This window comes from Parambassis ranga, chromosome 21 (assembly GCF_900634625.1).
Source record: "Parambassis ranga chromosome 21, fParRan2.1, whole genome shotgun sequence".
NCBI classification, from domain to species: Eukaryota; Metazoa; Chordata; class Actinopteri; family Ambassidae; genus Parambassis; species Parambassis ranga.
In genome coordinates this window covers 10558331-10567652 of record NC_041041.1, presented here as the reverse complement: position 1 = coordinate 10567652, position 9322 = coordinate 10558331, and positions in this window count along the sequence as shown.

Below are 9322 nucleotides of genomic sequence, written 5' to 3'. Positions count from 1 at the left end.
GTATGAGATGAGAGGCTGTACTTGAAGGCTTATTGGTTATTTCACAAGGGTATCATGAGAACCTGACTGTATGAGTCAGCACAGCAAGAGCTGAGAGGCAGTAAAAACATTTGACAATGGGCCACTAGATGGCGCTAGCACTTTGATTCTCAAACATGAGTCAAGTGAAGACATGATATTTACTGCTAATTATTAATTTGGAAGATTTATTTGGATTTGACCAGATTAACCTTTTGTGGAACACTGGAGTAAACAGAGCTCATAAGCCCCTTTCACCCCCTCCATGCGCATTATTTATGTTGGAATAACACATATGGCCCCAGGTTTGCTACAGATGATCTCATTAAGTACAACTAAAACTATTGATGTGCCACATAAGCACATAAGATTTTGATACTCTGTTCAACAACAAAGCCTAAGAAGAAGAAGAAAATCAAAGAAAATGGCAGGGCATGCCTTCATTGTCATGCTATGCATGAAATGCTTTAGTGAAGCAGGCGATATTTTTAAATTTATAACAAAATTAGAGTCACCAATTCAAGATCCACACAACGAAATCTATTCACACAGTCTCTCTTATTTTGTCTCGTGTTCAATATGCTTTTTATGGCAAATGCATGATTCAGCAGATTATAAAGAGTTATTGGATTGTAGAGTAGGGCCTACATGTTGGGAACTGTAAATAGTTATCGTGCAGGCAACCTTGCCTTTAAAAATTAATATTAATTCAAATATATAGATGATAGAGCTGATAGTAACATTAGATCAGGTGAACTATTCTAACATTTCCCTAAAAACAAAGATCTTCCATTGTCTTGGGTCAGACTGCAGACATTTTAAACGTCAAACACACCAGAGGCATGTCAAAAATAATCACCTCCACTCCACATAATATCTCATGAGTGGAAGGACTTAGCATTATTAGTCTTAAGTCTAGCTTAATGCAATACTCCCTCTCTGTCACTTGTCTGTGCTGGTGCACTGCCAGCACAGATTTTAATGCAAGCAGCCCATGGCATCATAGTGTTATGACCCTTTAATAATACACATTAAAGTGAGAATCTACCCTGCAGGACCACCGAAAGAGAGTGAAACAGTGCCCTTGGAAATGTCGGCCTTGCTTTTTTGTTTGTTTGTCAGCCATTAGTAAATAGATCCTGAAAAAAACAGGCCTAAAGAGCCAAAACAGAAATGACAGGGTTCCGTCTCTTTTCTTTTATAGATGCTTGATCGCATTATGATGCTAAATATATTATCAAAGGTTGCAGCAACATGTTAAGGGTCCACTTTTAACACAGTAGACACAGTATACAAAACTCAGTGTGAGTCATACTCCCCATCATTTCTGAGAAACTGTACACTCGTGTGCGTGCAGCTCTAGTGTTTGTGGTGCACAATTGCAACACAATGCATTTGTCTTCTGAAAGCTGAGAAGTAAAGGCAAAGCACCATTTTCTACCCCTTTAGAAGAGTGCATCTATATCAGATTGGTGGGTGCTATTATTACTCTGATTACCATCTCTTACATTTGATAGCAGGTCTTCTCTACAGTGAGGAGGGGCAAAATGGGAGTAATGGTGAGAGGAAAATGCAATCTAGATGTCAGACAAGCACTTGATTAACCACTTACAGGAGCAGTCTCTGCGTCAGGGCTAGGCCATGCCATCTCACTTTTCTTCTCAGACTGATCCTTCAAACATTACTGGCCACAAGATATTGATTTTTCATTCTTCTCAATATCACATTGCTGTTAATAGAATTTACACCAGACTATCAATGTTTCAAGGAGGCGCCCCCCTCCCTCCCTCCCCTTCACTGTGCTGGGATGTACTTACCCACAAAGAGGGCACAGTCCAAGCTTGCCCTCCATTAAGTTCAGATGTGTTTCTACCTGAGAGAGAAGACATGGAAGTTGATAAAACAGACAGTAATGAAATTTGTGTTAGTAGCAGTCTGGACAAAAAACGGGAAAAGCAGAGGTAAGTCTGAGGATGTCTCATGAAAATGAGCCTTAATTTGTATAATTTGGTTTAACATACATTCCTCACTTGATTGTATTATACTTTTGTTACAGAAATGTGCAAATTAAATGTATTGCCTTACCGGTATTGATTGTTTACAGTTATATACACCTACCTGTGTACGTGTAATTGCAACTACAAAAAAGTAGTTTCTGACTGAGAAATTAGAGCTAAAAGTGAAAAATTAATGCTTAAAATGATTTTATTTAAAGCGACATTTTAATCTGTATAAATAGATGACAAGATCACTTGCAAAAAACAATTATCTTCCATATTGCCAGGCTAGTAATTACCCTAATCCATGGCATTAGAAATGATGCGTGTTCTCATATATTCTGGCCCAAAGGCTCGCAGCGCTGTCTGCAGCGACGCAGTGCTTCTGATTCAAGTGACAGCGTCGACTTGGTGACCTTAGCAGCTTTCCATGGGCACATTGATTTTTCTCCCACATTACAGATAATTGCTGGATGCTGTGAATCCTATCCTCCCAGGGCTGCAGGGTGGAGCTTCTGTAGTGTGTTGACACAAGAATGGTTTGAGGAATGTGATACCTTGGGATCTCATTGACAGCCATTGACTTGTGCGTACTTCCTGCATCTGTGCTATGAGTATATAACAGCTTGTTTTTATGCTTCCTGGGGTTGTTAGTGTTCTGCGTTACTGATGGTTAATTGTGCCCAATAAGTTATAAATGGTGGATGACTCTTTGAAAAGGCGGTTTCATTAAACAGTGCACTTTAATGTTAATGCTTGATATAAACAGCAACAACACCTTTCAGACTTAATGAGAGCCAGGGCTTTGTCCCACTGCCTTTAATGGCTTTTCAACTTGTTTAATTAATTATGATTAATTACCTATTTTGCATTCTTCTGTGTTGGCAAGAAAGATAATTATCCTGATTCAGGTTTGTAGACAAATAATGTAAATCACATTAATGGAATGAATGCCAATGACAGCTTTTACAAATACATCTGTAACCTTTGGTGTTGGGCCAGGCTGCGGTCTTATTATATTAATATGAGTTTTCCTGTTCTGCATGGAGCTACTCTCATCATTTTATGCAAATGCATCTACTGTTTGTTCTGCTCCATAAAGTAATGAGAAAGTTACTTGCACTGTTATTATGTGAGGCACAAATGTGCTTTGATGGACTAAAAAATCAACTCAAGTCTTTTTCAAGTCTTTGGCACGTAGAAGAAACTGCACATTTTGCTATTGGTTGCCTGATTCAGCTTCTGTTTATGACATATTTTAGAGACGGTTTTTTGTTTCATGTGCCCTAAAGTGTATTTGACTAATTAATTATTAGAAATTCAGCGACTTGCCGTCATACAAGCTGTCAGAGCAATTTGCAAAGAAGCATGGTGCCTCACATTGTTCTAAAGGAAACAAATGAGCTATCCTCCCACACTGACTGAACAGCGCATTAAATCAGATGAGTCTCAGAACACACACTGCCTATCATCACCATCTTAAATCATCGCTGTTGTGACCTGAAGACAACATGCAAAATGTGATTCTCAGCCGTGCAGGGTCATTGCACTTTGCACGTCGCCTGTTCCCACTCTAAGTGCTGCGGCCCTGTGTGTCACGGAAAAAAACAGGGCACTGATGCAGTGCGTTGTGGCCCAGGGGTGAGCGTTGGGCCGCACGATTGGACGGATTTATGTGTGGTGTTTATCTCACAGAAAGGTTTTGCTTTTGTCTGCGCTAGCCTTCACACAGTGCTCCACTTTGGCCACATGTGGCCGTCCCACACTGCCTGGATAAAGAGAATGTGTGTGCATGATTGTCAGAGTGCACAAATTACTCAAGCAGTATCACAGAGCTAGTCACATATATATATATATAGCAAGACATGTACAGTTTAGACTTTGCTGCCCTGTGTTATATAGGCAGCTGAACTTTGACTGCTGCTGTGTGTACATGGCATGGGATGTGTTATGCAAGCAGCTCCATTTGCTTGCTGAGGCAAAGACACGTGCCTCAGTTCATAACTAATGGAAGACTGTGTATGCCATTCATGCATGAGAGAATCAGCATGGTATAATCCAGCGTGAACTATCATGATGATGAAATGCCACGGCAAATGGCAGGAAAAAACAAAGGATAAAACAAAAAGCACAACAATGTGGACATATATACTGTACATTATTTCATTATAAGCATTATTAAACCACATGTGTGTGAAAAATAAATAATGATACAATAAAAATAATTAATAAAAATACCTGATGTTAGAATTGAGGTTAAGATCTAATTCAGTGGGTTATATAGGATTTAGGTTTGGCAATGTTAAGGGTGACAGTTGGCAGGCAGATAGTGATAGAGTTTGGATTACGGTGGAAGCTTAATTTTTAAGCTCTCATGGATGATAAAACACATGCCATTTCCAAACGCTTCATACAAGGATAGGATACTGTATTTTGGTCATATTCTTAAATGTTGTTAATAATACAGTGATCTCTGCATCCCAGAGGGAAATATATTTGACAACTAGAATCATGTGTGGCAGGTAAATAATTTCCCCTCAAACAGAACATGTTTTCCATAAGAGCCTTGCTCATTGAGGCAGCCCTTAACCAGCACAGCAACCCAATGCAGTCCAGCTGTTAGGCATTGATCTCTCTGTGTTTTCTGATGCACTGGCCCGGAATGTGATGTTATTTCATTACTGAGGCAGAAGCGACAAGCTCGCTCTCCTCCCCCAGGGCACTAGCCACTCACTTGGACAGGGGCACTGTATGTAATAATAACTGAATGGCTTAGTCAGACAAGCTCAGTTGACTATTGAAAGTCCAAATAAAGCAGGAAGAAACTTTTGGGAGCCAGGAGAAAGGACGGGAGTGCACACATCAGTGAAGAAGGCTTAAAAGGCCCGGACAGAAAAAAAACAGAAACAATTAAACTTGACTCGACTTGTCATCAACAATGGACCCGGATGACAATGAAGTCGGCGTCTTCACCGTCATTCAGTAAGTAGCGTGCTGTGGATTGGTATTCTGAGCTTACTTTATAATTCACTCTGAACAATTACCAGCTGACATATCTGTAAGGATGAGGTGCTAATAGCTGTTCACTGTGTGAGTTGTGATGTGTTAAGACATACAGTAACTGCATCAGAAGGTATTTTCTTAGTAAGTGTCTTTTAGCTTTTCCTTTGAGCCTTATATTGGCCCTTTTGACAAGGATTAATGAGTGTCTCTGTAAAATGCCTGTGGAAAACAAAAGAATTGATTGCACTTGTTCTGCTTGTTGTTGTGATGCAAATCACTGGATGAAGGTCATGGGTTGCTCAACTTATATTTTTACTTTTCAGTAATGATGTACTTTCACAAGGACTGTTTGTTTAATGAATGACAGCCGTATTTTAAAGCTTTAGCAGTGCAAATCCCTCTTTTAGAGGCCTTATTCACAGCCACGTGCAGATGAGAAAATTGGGATCCAGAGCTGTAATTAATAACTTATCAGATAATGGCTGCTTTCCAGTTAGATGTGTCAGTTCAAGGGTCAAGTTATTGAGCATGGTCACCTGCAATAATTGATTTTTTTGTTCACTTGAGGGCAGGCACCGGAAAGGAGTTGTGAACACAATATTGACTTGTAATCACCTCGGTGAACTTGTCAGCAAACAGTTACTTAAGAATGCAGCTGCATGTCAGCCTTTGCCAAGGTCCTCTTCAGTTTATATGAAGAACATTGTAAGCCTGCGGTCAAAACATAGACTGAAAATTGAACGAAAACTCAGACCATAATGTGGAGAGGAGCCGATTGAGTGCACCACATGTTGACACTCTGGCTACGGTGACATTATGTTTGAAATGTGGCCGATATCTGATCAAGTAGAACAAGACTTCATACACTGTACTCTGCCCTCAGGTGGAAGTAAACATGAAGGCCATTAATGTCAGTTCCTGTTTTCTTTCAAAGCTGATTAAGCAGTGCAGTGAATTGGTAAGCGGGTGATAACGAGGTCGAGGGGAAAGAGAGACACAGTTTTATTAACTGCTTCACGGAGGAACGGCTGCCACTTATGTATAAGTCTTGAACTGTATGAAGCAGATTTCACCCAAAATTTCACATCAGTGTAGAACTGTGACGATCTAGTCACATAAAAGTTGTCTAATATGACTTCTCAGGCTGAGGTGTCACTATAAAAACCACATAAACACACCCAAACAACAGAATAGGTCCATTGCCAGTGAATCCCTTAACAACATCCATCAAATGAGGTGTTAGACTGCAATATTTTACTCGTCATAGTTCTTATGACCAGTAAAAATATTACTTCATAAGTACTGTACAACCAGAGAACAGTTTGCTGTAATCGACTGGCAGAAGTCCATAGTGTAACTGACTAATTGCCCAGTGCACACTGGGAGGTATTCAACCCGCCGCAACCCCGAAGAGAGTAAGTGGCTGTAGAGGATGAATGGATGTACGAAGTATGACCTGCCAATGACCCACATGATCCTGCTTAATGACCTGCAGGTTATACAGAGCAAGCTACAGTCTCCCAGTGTTATTCTGAACTTTATCAGCAGGTGTAGTGAAACCAGCAAAACCCAAATGTGTGTAATCGTTTTCAAAGCGTAGCATAACTCAGCCAGGTAACACCTCGCTTCTAATCCCAATTAGTCACAGCGCTGAATATTCATAGCAAAACAGCGTTCAGATCTTTAAACTGGCTCCTAAAAGCTGTTTAATTCACTGAATAAATCAGCCACAGCCCCAGCATAATTAGTGTTGAGCTAAGAGGTTGGAGAAAGTTGAAGTAGTGACATCGCACCCAGTCAGAAATATACTGGCAGTCTCACACACACACGCACACACGCACAGGTAAAGGTGTTGTCTATGCGAAGTTTGCTCATGCACATATGGCTGAAGTCCGGCAGCCACTAATGGTAAGTTCAGAGGGTAAAAGCCCCAACGTCCCATCAATGTAAATCAAGTCTGTGATGTTGTTTAAACTATGCCATGCTATTTGTAAGCAACACTTTAACTGCAATTATTAAAGAAAAAAACAAGCAACGTGATCCAAAGGCAGTACTTGCAAAATTTAAGCTCTGCTGAGTTTTAAATGGCCAAGTGTGCCAGAATGACTGAAATCAGCTGTTTTAAAAAGGACTCAGAGAGAGGGCAGGGAGGGATCAGCAGGGCAGCGGGGTTTTATCGGTCAAAGCTTCAGCCATAGTCGCCTTAGATCACGCTTCTGTCTGACCTTAATATCCTCTGCCACTCACGTTGGCCTCTGGGCCACAAACCCAAATGGACAAACATAACTGTCCAGAATACGCTGAGTCTCTCAATCCTGCTGCCACAGGACAGCGCCGTTGCCTTTGAAGCAAATTGTCAGACATGTTCTCCATCTCTTCTGTGAATCTGTGATGGCTTGTGTGTGTGTGTGTGTGTGTGTGTGTGTGTTTGTGTGCGTACTCCACAAAAAAAGGACTACGTGTACTGTTCCAGCATATGTATCATAAGCTATAAATGCTGCGTTTCAGAATAAAAACAAAAATAATGCATCACTTTAAAGAAATAATAATTGGATCCACTCACGTCACACCTATTTATTTAATTTTTTTTGTACCCTTCTAGTTGGGTCTTTTCTATGTCAGCAAACAAATCTAAGCCTGACCCTGAGTGGAAGTGACAACATTCTTTATTCTATGTTTCACTCTCAGCAAAGCCACATTGACTCACCCCTCAGAGCCTTACAAGTTCTGGCATTTTAATAAAGGATGGTCGCTACTTGACTGTGGAAACAGTTACAAATAGTAGCCTGGAATTCTTCAATTAGAATCCAGCAGAATTTGTATTCTATGTATTTGTATTTATCCATCCATCACTACTTGACACTTTTATTGATTGGACTGTTTATCATTCTGTCAGGCTCCCAGCAAGGTTCAAAGTGAAGGTAACGAGATAGGAAAACATCTTCTTCTAACTTATGAAGTATTATATGGAAATAAATGAGTATTGTGCATTTTCTGGCTTATATATTTTATTTGCTCTTTAATTTATGGCAGATCAGGGGAATATACAGTGTATGTTTTATGTTAGTCTTGTCTAGCTGTGTGTTTCTCTGATCACTGAGGATAACAGAGTAAATAGCCTGTCTTACTGTGAGAATTTCTTTCATCCAAACTGTCTGCACCACATGAAGGAGGATCAAACCTCCCTGGATCACAGACGAGGCTAATTGGCTCTTGGTGGTTTTTCGACAGAGGTGCCTCATCTGTGCTGTTTGATTTACGAGGAGTGATTCTTCCTCTATGGGGCATTAAACCTATGCTGACTCTTCATCTAGAGACGGGGAACAGAATGCGGTGTTGGTGGATACTGCCGGTTTATCACATTTCTGAATGAATAGAGGCGATCTCAAACACACTAAGATGGCCTTGTATGTTGAAAGAGATTGAAATCAAAAGAAATATCACTTAAGAAATCACAATGTGTCTTTTTATAACAGACCAAATGCTGCTTACAGCTGATGCTATGAAATAGTCAGTGTCTGCTTGCAGAGATGAACCTTGGCCACAATCAAATTACCTCACAATGCAGCTGGAATCTCTCAAATTCACCTTTGGAACTACAATGGTCTGTGCTGACAACAGCGATTTGAAGTTTGAACAAAAGCTGCAAGAAGTCACTAAATAGCTCACAAAGTTCCAGTTAGGATGTCCATAGAAATACACACATAGAAGGCAATTGTGGCTTCTCGCCATCATCCCTAAATATACCTATACAGGCGAAAAGAATTTGTGCAGGCTGAAATTTTACAAATCTCACAGGTATCCAGCTGCCTCACAGTGCCACAGAAGAGTTAATGCTAAGGTAGCCACTGCTAAACAGTTAAACCAGAACTCTACTTTAATTAGTCACATGCTTTGACATAATCATTCATGTAATGAATAATAATCATCTGGTCAGAGTAATACATCGGCTAAGTGTGAAATACAACGGATACATAGTTGTTGAGATGGCCAAACACACACACACGCACTGTACAGAGATTCCTTGTTTAAATACAGAGAGCTGCATCATGAGCATCATGAATGTTTTGACACATACGCCCGTCTGACAGTCTCTCTCTCTCTTTTGCATCAGCTCCATGTTTGTGTTTGTTAGGTGGATTGCTTAAACATTTGGAGGCCTCTCATGAATGGCATCATTGAGAGTGGGCATTTAGCAGCTGAACTGTTTCAAAGGTCAAAATAACTGCACTGTACAGTATGGGCATCCTAATGTGCAGCTGTGAGGCAGAAACCTCAGCTGGGAAGGGGACACATTAGGTCTT